The 9,326-nt window shown below is 33.4% G+C and overlaps 1 non-coding gene across 1 annotated transcript; it reads left to right on the forward strand.

The window, feature by feature from the left end:
• The first annotated feature begins 1,093 nt into the window (after positions 1-1,093).
• Trnas-cga lies at positions 1,094-1,175 on the forward strand. The gene has a single exon. It is a non-coding gene; the product is annotated as a tRNA-Ser (tRNA).
• The last annotated feature ends 8,151 nt before the right edge of the window (positions 1,176-9,326 follow it).

The raw sequence follows: 9,326 nt of genomic DNA on the forward strand, positions 1-9,326 counted from the left end.
CGTGCTTGCATGTTGCCCGTTCACGTTTTCTTTGTGATACCAACATGCGTCTTGTAATAAGGTGCTAAAGTTAGATTGCTGTCTTTGTGGAATTTTGAAGGTTGTTCTTTAAAGAATAATGATGACGCCGATAAAGAATCATGAGTTGTGAACTAATTGAAATTGAGCCGACTGAAAACTGACCGAGACTGATCCGACTAAGAAATAAGCTGACTGAGACTGAAAGTCAGACATTATTTTTTACTTGAAGTATTTTAGGAATAAAAAAAACAGTAATGTATTCAGAACACTGAGAGGCTAAAATTTAAGACTAGATGGGATTACAAAAAACCAAGCATGGAAAAGCGATGTTCCCAATTCCATGGAACCCAGGGTAGATTCCATCCAAAATAAATACACAACACGAAAACCCCCAATAATTTGATCACGATTAATTATTTTCCCATCAATCACTTTTAAATCCCTAATCTTGTAAGGCGCAGCGTGAAATTTTAAGAAAGCCTGTGACCTTGTTAACGTCATTCACTTGACACTTACTTGTTTCGTAATCTCGTAAATGAGAGTTTAGAAGTAATATGTTCGTTTAAGATATACGAAAATGTGAAGTGAGTTTTAAAGAATCGAGTTTATTAATTTAGTGATGTGATTTGATACTAAAGAATGTTAATAGGTATCTTGATTTGAGCCTGACGATGTTTTTTTTATTGATGTTTTTTTGCGAAATAAATCTTCTGCGAAAAATTGGGAATGTTCTTGAGACTTCGAATTGTTACGGGCAGACAGCATTTTCTCAAATAATATAGTTCTGTTTTTATAAATTGACTACGAAACACTAGGAAGAAATAAATAATACATGGAAACACCTAACAACAGGGATTGCAACAATTATAAGTAAGCATAAGTTTTCATTATTTGTATGATGATACAAATAATGAAAACCTTCTCTTTTTCAGTTGAGCGGAGGGAATCAACAGACTTTTAAACTCATGTTCCTAATTCTGCCTTTGTGTATTTGGGCCTCGGTAACCCTTTCGGAAATCCCCGCTTTCTAGGTAGGTAAGGAACTATCCTTGATTCAGTATTTACAATCATAGCTGAGGTGTCCGAGTGGTTAAGGAGTTGGACTCGAAATCCAATGGGTTCTACCCGCGCAGGTTCGAATCCTGTCCTCAGCGCATTGAATAGTTTTGAAAATATATCTTTTCTCGCTATTTTATTTTGTAGCTTTTTCCCAAAACATTGGTGACTGTTATATAATTTTTTTGTATACCGAGTTGAAATGAAAAACCCTTGCCAATATTACTTATAATAAATTATTAATATATAGGTATATATAGCTGATTAAAGTTTGTATACTTTAATCAGAATAAGATATAAGATACACTTGAGAATAGTTTTTTATTTCAACTTTACATTTGGCTAGTTATCACAGTTCATGAGAAAGGCTTGGTTATAAACAAATCGACGTAGAGACAGCGGAGTCTCAGTAATGCTGCTAAATTTTTACCCTTTGAGTACGGAACACCAAAAAAGTTTTAAATAATAAATACAAAATTAGAAATGTCCCACAAGGTTCTCATTAGAAACCTCATAATTTTTCTTCATCAATTCTTTCCACTGTTTTTCCTAACAATAATTGACTCTCCTTTCATTCGTAGCTCACAGCTATGTCGAGTACATTACAGTGCTGGACCACGAACAATCTGTGTTACTAACAAAGTTATTCAAGATTCCCGACTCGGAGGAAACTCAGTAAACCATTTGTGAGTCGAGCGTGCCTTGGGACCGAAAGGCACAGTGTTCATATTTCATCGGTTATAAAAACTTTAGTAAAGTAGACTTTTATGTTTTCCAGCAACGTACACAGAGTTCATTACGGTGTAGTTTGAGTGACGACTGTTTTATTAGTTTAGTTTTTTATATCTGTGTCAGTGTTCATTTTGGCAGGGATTCTGTTAAAGACTTGTGTTAGGTTAGGTTATAAGGGGTTTCGTAAGCGAAGGGTGAAAACGAACACACTATAACTGAATCTACAGTGTCTGTCTGTTTATCGAATTGTTTATCACTAGTCTAAATTTCATGAACCATGATAGGTACGCAGTTGAAATATTCATACATAGATGTTGTATTTCTGATGCCGATGTAACAAAAAAAAACGTTCTTAAGCAAGGTTGCTGCGATTATTGATTGAATACGATTTGATGCTACGATATGCGCTCCTTTTTTTTAAATGTAATTTAGACCTTTCTATGTATCTCAACGTTTATACGTATTATAGCCTAATGGAACACGTGAGAAAACTGGTTAAGTGTAAGTTAAATTACGATACTGAGTGTTACGTACAAATAGGCCTATCAAATTATTAAAACACCAACATAAATTCATCACATGTAAAATTTCAGCGGAGCATCAGTAATAAGGTTCTGTTTTGACTCATTCGGTACGATCCGATAATACAATTATTTTATTTTTAAATATTCCATTGACCCATTATTTTAACTTAGTTCGAAAACAGTATAATCCATAGCAGTGTCGTAACGTTGAGTTACTAGGTTGAAACACAGATGTGCGGAATACACACGACAAAGTAATGTATGCTTCGACCCAGAAACCAAAGCGACCGCAGACATCTGATATTAAACACCAAGTTTAAATTAGCTAATTGCAGATTGTAAAGGGTCATTCAGATGGTGATAGGACTATCGCGCGTTGCGATACGTAGCAAGCAATGATTGGTAGGGTAAGATACATTTTCAATCGACTTCTGAAAGGAAGAGATTTTCAAGTCGTACTTCCTACTTATGCCTTTTTATGTTTGTTACCCTATAACTAAGGAGTGGATGAACAGTAAAATTATGTTCTTAAAAATATTATCCTCAGCGCTAACATTGACACTCAAATCTTTGAACTGAGTGAAAGTCAAAGTCACGTGACTTGTGAAAAAGAATAATATAATCCCCGCAAATTCAAAATTTCCTAATATTTTTCTAATGCGATGAAACTTTGTTCATTCTATCAGTGCTGCACAGCTTCTCAGTGTGTTTAACGCACTCGCTCCAAATTCTTCGCATCGTCTGAATAAGCCTTAATCGTGGTTAATGCTAGGATCCAGAATTACATAACATGACTGTAAGCTTGCATGCAGTAAAATTAAAGGTACTGTTGTGTCTCATAAACCGTGATGCCAAGACAGTTGAAATTTTCACTAATGAGGTATTTCAGTAGCCGCAGTAACAGAAAAAAATATATCATTCTGATTATTCAATAACATTTCAACGCTTGTTACGGTCAAAAGTTTATGGGAAAGACGGATAAAAGCTATATATATATATATATCATCTATGTATATAGTTATATATTTTCATATGTATTCGTATTGTTGTCGCGATAGCTGTATTATGTAGTAATTTTAATTGTTTCGTATTCTACTGTTGTACCTATTCCAACTGTCTTTTATTATACCCAAAGGTTGACTGGTAGATAATGCCTCGCGGCATTAAGTCCACCTTATGTACCACAATTGTACGTAAAAGATTAAATAAATAAATAAATAATGAAACCTTACTAAATTAGTTCCGTATTCACCATTTTCCTACAAAAACCCAAAAGTACTACAAGACAAAACACAACCAGTCTACTAAATTACATGAACCCACAAACACACAGACATACCAACAGACAAGACTCCATCTACACATATACAATTTATACAAAATGTATGCAAAATGAAGTAAGGAGTTGCATACATACGTGACCGGTTGGGAGACCGAAGGATTAGAATACGTAAGCGACAAACATCTTGAGTACAAAGCCGTAGTGGAAATTCTTGTTCAGAGTTCTTGCATCCTCGGTTCTAAGGGGAAGTGTCGTTTTAAGGAATTTATAGAAATTGATGAAAAGGTTTTAGAGTTTTCTTTCGCTTTTTTTTAAGTCAAAAGAAGTCTAATGCTGTTGTCACGTATGGTGTTTTTAGTTTGCAAAAATAGATTTTTAAATTGAGGTGAAAATACATTGATAGATGAAAGCGTTTTCCAACTTAAATTATTTAATTTTAATAAATTAGGGTGCCTTTTGAATTAACCTGATTTATAAATGTAATTTTTCATTAAAATGAAATGCCGTGTTCAAAAACTATTTTACAAGAGTTATATTGTCACGAAGTAGACAACATCTCTCAATCCGTGTTTTTTATATTCCCAGTCAATGATTAAATAAGTAAATTATGTTCTAATTCTTGAAATTTACACCGTGCGGTGCTTCGAATTTATCAAAAATCTAACATTATTACATCACTCAACAAGCGATATTTCAGATATCCTAAGTAAACAAAAAATCTAGATTTTTTAATAATATACTTAATCAATGTCTGTTGTCAAATTCGGTGTCGCGTAAAGAATCAACTGACAAGTGTGACAGAACGACGCCATCTTTATATTCTATTTTGAAATTTGTAAACAGAATGGTAAATGCACGCTTGTTTCATATTTATTTGATTGATGTTGTTTTTTTTTTTATTTTACAAAGCTATGCCGGTCATGTTTGCAGTAGTTTGTGCCAGTAACATTTTGCTTAGATAAATATTTGATTTGGTGTTTTTGTGTGCCTTAGTTAGAGCAATGTAAACCAACGTATAGTTTATAGGTCCAATTTATGCAAACAGATATTTTTAACATTTTTTTACTGAATGCAGATCTGCATATCCACAAACTTTTACGTAAATATTTCCCCTAGCCAACATCATCGCTAAAATATGAGATAATTATACTTTCATTTTTCTAACTAATTTTAGTTCGCTAAAAACTTCCAATATTTTTAACATTAGGGCCTGCCAAAAAAAGCGGACTTAAATAAATCTCCTATCTAGGTACCAAGTCGGGTACAAAAGCTATAAAAACACCTAAATTTTACACTACCCAAACGCGGAAGCGGAAAAAGGCATACGAAATAGGGGGCTATTCTAACTCGCTCACCATCGAACGGGTCTATTATCGACTGCCAAAAGCCGCCCGCCGCTTATAGATAACCGAGTCGAAATGGAAATGTGCGACAGCTGTGTCTATGCAAATGCACCGGACAATTTAAATTTGGAATTCCGTGTAACCGCCCCTCGCATCTGGAATGGATTTTAATATTCGAATTTTCGAACCGCGCTGGCTGGTTGGCAGATTAGCTGCACTAGTTTTGAATTTATTCTTTTTAAATTTATAATGGTTACTTCTTTTAAAATTCAGTTGAAATAAGTGAGCTTTTTAAATCGGATTGGGTGAGTTATATTTTTAGGATTTAAAAGAATTTCAACATAACTTTACGTAAATTGAAATAGTAAAGTGGGATTAAGGAATAGTCATGCAAAGCCTTAAAGTATTGGACTTGTTACATTTTTCTTTGAGTTTTTAATATATTTTTGTCGTATACACCTGAGCCGACACAAAAATAATGTAGTAGCAACACTACCCGCCGTGGCCGAAATCGGTCTGGACATTATTATAATGACCTCAAACTATGCACTATATTTTATACGATTTATTCAAAAAACATACTCAACATAACAGTTTACTCCAAATCACTGGGCAGTCAAATATTGTAAATAGAAACTTAAAAACGAAAAAAAAGAGGATAAAGGTCCAAAAACTATAAAATATACACATTAATATGAAGAAGGATTAAACAACATCGCAATAAACAATTGAAACTTTTCGTTCCTCAAATGTATAACCATTTATTATTTGTTTTATTTTGAGGTGACTTCATACACCGTTCCCCAAATCGTAAATAAATCATGAGTACCAACAATGTCTTATAATCTATTAAAGGAACTTATTATCAAAACAAATTACTTCGAGAATAGAATTACTAATTGTTTCTTTCGTCATGGGAGAAAGATTCAAATTGATTTCAATATTTAATGAATACATTATATTAAAACCAACAATACCATGTACTGTAACATTACAAGCTAAAACATACCTTACCTCTACGGTTTTAAGATTTATATTAGTTAGTTCGACTTTTCTAATCCCAAATTCCAAGGCATCTAGTTGTTCTAATTCAGCTTCTTCAAGTAATTCAGTATTGTTTTCGGTAATAAGGCCTTCATTATTATTCTTAACGATCCGTTGAATTTTAATGTCCATGTTTGTTGTATAAGATTTTGTGAAACAATTGTTGTGATGTCCTGAAAGGAAAACAGTTTTATCAAGAAGATATTTCCTTGTTAGGGTTAAGATTTAAGAAGGATTTTATTATTTTTGGAAGATATAAAAAACGGCAGCGCATAAGCCTATCAAGCTACACAATTCAACAGCAAGCATATGCTATACCATTGCCATAATGGGATTTCGTCAGATCTAAGTAATTTTATTATTTAAAAGTGGTATCATTTTGTAAAAATCGTAATACCTACGTACTAACCAAAAAAAAATCGAAAGTCATAAGTCTTTATTGACAAAGGTGGAAGTAAAAAACTGAAAAATAATTTACCCCTAGTCATTTACTTCTAAACTTACAACACCTTATCACATAATCATCTGTAGGCATTGCATTTTGAATATACAGATAAAATTTCTTCTTCTGTTAATCCTTAATAATACATTGTCATTCAACCCCTTCACTTTTGAAAAAGCCTTTTATTGCTGTCCAACGCCCAAGTGTGACCGCCCTAGGAATAAGCGCTGCATCGTTTTACTCTAATACCAAATGATGGGTTATGATAGCTGTGAAAATTGCTATGAAGTCTTTACTCTTCTGCAGATAATTCGGCTATTAAGTCATTCTCAGATATTTTGACAAATTAAGGAAATGTGAAAATTGAAAATTTACATAAAATGCTGCTGTGATTTTAGCTTGATTTGTAACAAGAACTTGCTAGTTAGTTTTGCCATAGTCAATTCTGAAAAAGTATGCATGATGGTGGCAAACGTTCATTTAGTATTGTAATAGTTTCATCTACCACATTTCATTCAAATAAGTCTTCATTTATTTCAACTCTACGTCTACAGATCTGCAGAAAAAATGAAACTTATAAATCATTGATTCCAATTATCATTTCATTCTTAACAGTACGGTAACTAACGGCCAATCCATCCATTCTTCATTCACTGCCGTTCATCCCTTTACTCTTTATAAAACCACTTTCCTCTGTCCAACGCTCAATGTCACAGACTTCGGAATAAGCGCAGCATTGCTATGCTCTAATAGTGAATGACGGGTCTTTAAAGCTCTGGAAATCGCCACGTACTTTTTATTCCTCTACGAATATTCAGGATAATGGACTTGAAGGATTTTAAACTTTATTCAGTTAGGATAATTCATATTTTCGATTGTTCTAATTTTATTTATATTTTTAGGTAGAGCGCTGCATGGTGCATACTTAGGGACAAAGGTCAATTCAACTTTGCCGAGTGTTTTTGAATGTTTCCTTAAGTCTTAATGAAAATAGACTGTTTAGTTTTATGTATTTCTTGTACCTGATGGATTTGATATAATTAGCGCAAAATGAAAGAAATTTAATTACAATACCTCAAATTGTTTATTAATTAAACAGAATATAATAAATGGTACGTAGTAGAATAGTAGAGTAGGTAATCACCAAAAATACAAATTTAATTCTGCTGCAAAATATTTGAAAACGAATGAGATTGTTAAATAAGCTACAAATAGGTTTTGACTTCTGTTGACCCCATTACTATCTAGCTAAAAATAGGTCTCATAAAAGAAGGTAACATTCGCAATACAAGTACTCAAAGAAAATGTAGTAAGAACAATTTGAGCTTAAGTTTCTTTTTCGTACCCTTCAACACTTCAACATCACGTATAAAATGTCAAGCCTCCTTACTGCAACGAGATCTTTTGGCAGTTTTTGGTAGAGTAACACTTTTTGATCGATTTAGCAAGAATATAGTTGAAAATTTTTTGGAGCAGATTTCCACTTTTTGTCGTATTGAACTATACACATACACTTTTAGTAGCAGTGCTTGATACAAGGAAAGTATTCAGAGCTGATTGATGAAGTTCATAGCCAAACCTGATAGTTAATGGCTTTAACAAGCGCTTACGCTAGTGGATCGAATCTCGACAAATTTCTTTAAAAATAATTGAAAGTAAATTTGAGTGATTCATTATTATTATTTTACAGTAATGACAAATTAGTGAAAGGGTCTCTATGAATTCCAAAAACCGATGTTTTTTTCTTCATGATGTGGATTTTTTTGCCATCTTTACACCCATACTCAACTTCAATAACTATTTTGGGACCTTTTCCTAAAAACTCTTAAACAAAAAGGGTGCATTGATCAGGCACAGACATAACATTGCCCCTATTCACGCCATTTAAAATGGTAACAGACGAATACAAAAACCTTCCGAAATCCCGGTAATACGATCCTTAAAATTCTTTTTATTGCAAATTGGACAGCGGTACACCTTTTTACAGGCAGTTGGTGAAAACTTACCCCATTCCGGCAGAAAATTCCCGATTCCCAAGTTTAAATTTGATAATAATCACTTGGTACGGAGTTTAGTTATCTTAAAAACATTGAATTTAAAACAATGTTTGGCTTTGATTATCTTTTAGATTACTGGTCGAATTATAAGAGATTTATTTTTGTTTTCAAAGTCGAAATGAGTTTTAAAAAAAATGTTCTCTCGAAGTTGTTTATGCAGTCTGGTTTTCAAGAAGGTTGTGTCGGGTAAAGGAACCGTCTTTGTCGACTACTGATCTTTGACTCTTAAGTTCTGCTTAGAGGAATAAGACTTAACAAATTCAAACATTAGATTTTAATCTGATGCAAAAACACACATTCAGTCAAGTAGGTATTAAAAAACTTTTAAGTCACATGCACAAGGATATCCAGATTCAGAAAGAGCATTCGTCAATCACAATCGCTGTCCTACGCGCGGTTAGAAGCCGTGACGGTACACGATGACGTTTTCCAGTCGGCTATCCGTGTCGCCATTTACGAATCTTTTCTGTAAATAACATACCTACACAAGCGTCTTCATCTGTTTCACGCTCTCCGTAAAAAGGCGATATCTTAATTCGTTCATAACCATAAATATACGTCCTAAAAATTGCTTAAATTCAATCTGCTATGGCGTTACTCCTAAACATTTCTCATCAAATAAACGTTAGCCGAAATCTTCATCTACATTTATCCTTCGTGTCTCACACAAACAAATCCGTTATAGTTTTGTTTCGAATCCTGTCGGCTCCACCTGCCAAAGTTACTCAATCTTAATACATCACTAGTCGTCAGTTGTAACTATATTAACAAACTAGTATTAGAAACTACTGAGAGTTTCTGAAGTGAAATGGTTATGTGGATCTC

Source organism: Trichoplusia ni, chromosome 12 (genome assembly GCF_003590095.1).
Source record: "Trichoplusia ni isolate ovarian cell line Hi5 chromosome 12, tn1, whole genome shotgun sequence".
Lineage (NCBI taxonomy): Eukaryota > Metazoa > Arthropoda > Insecta > Lepidoptera > Noctuidae > Trichoplusia > Trichoplusia ni.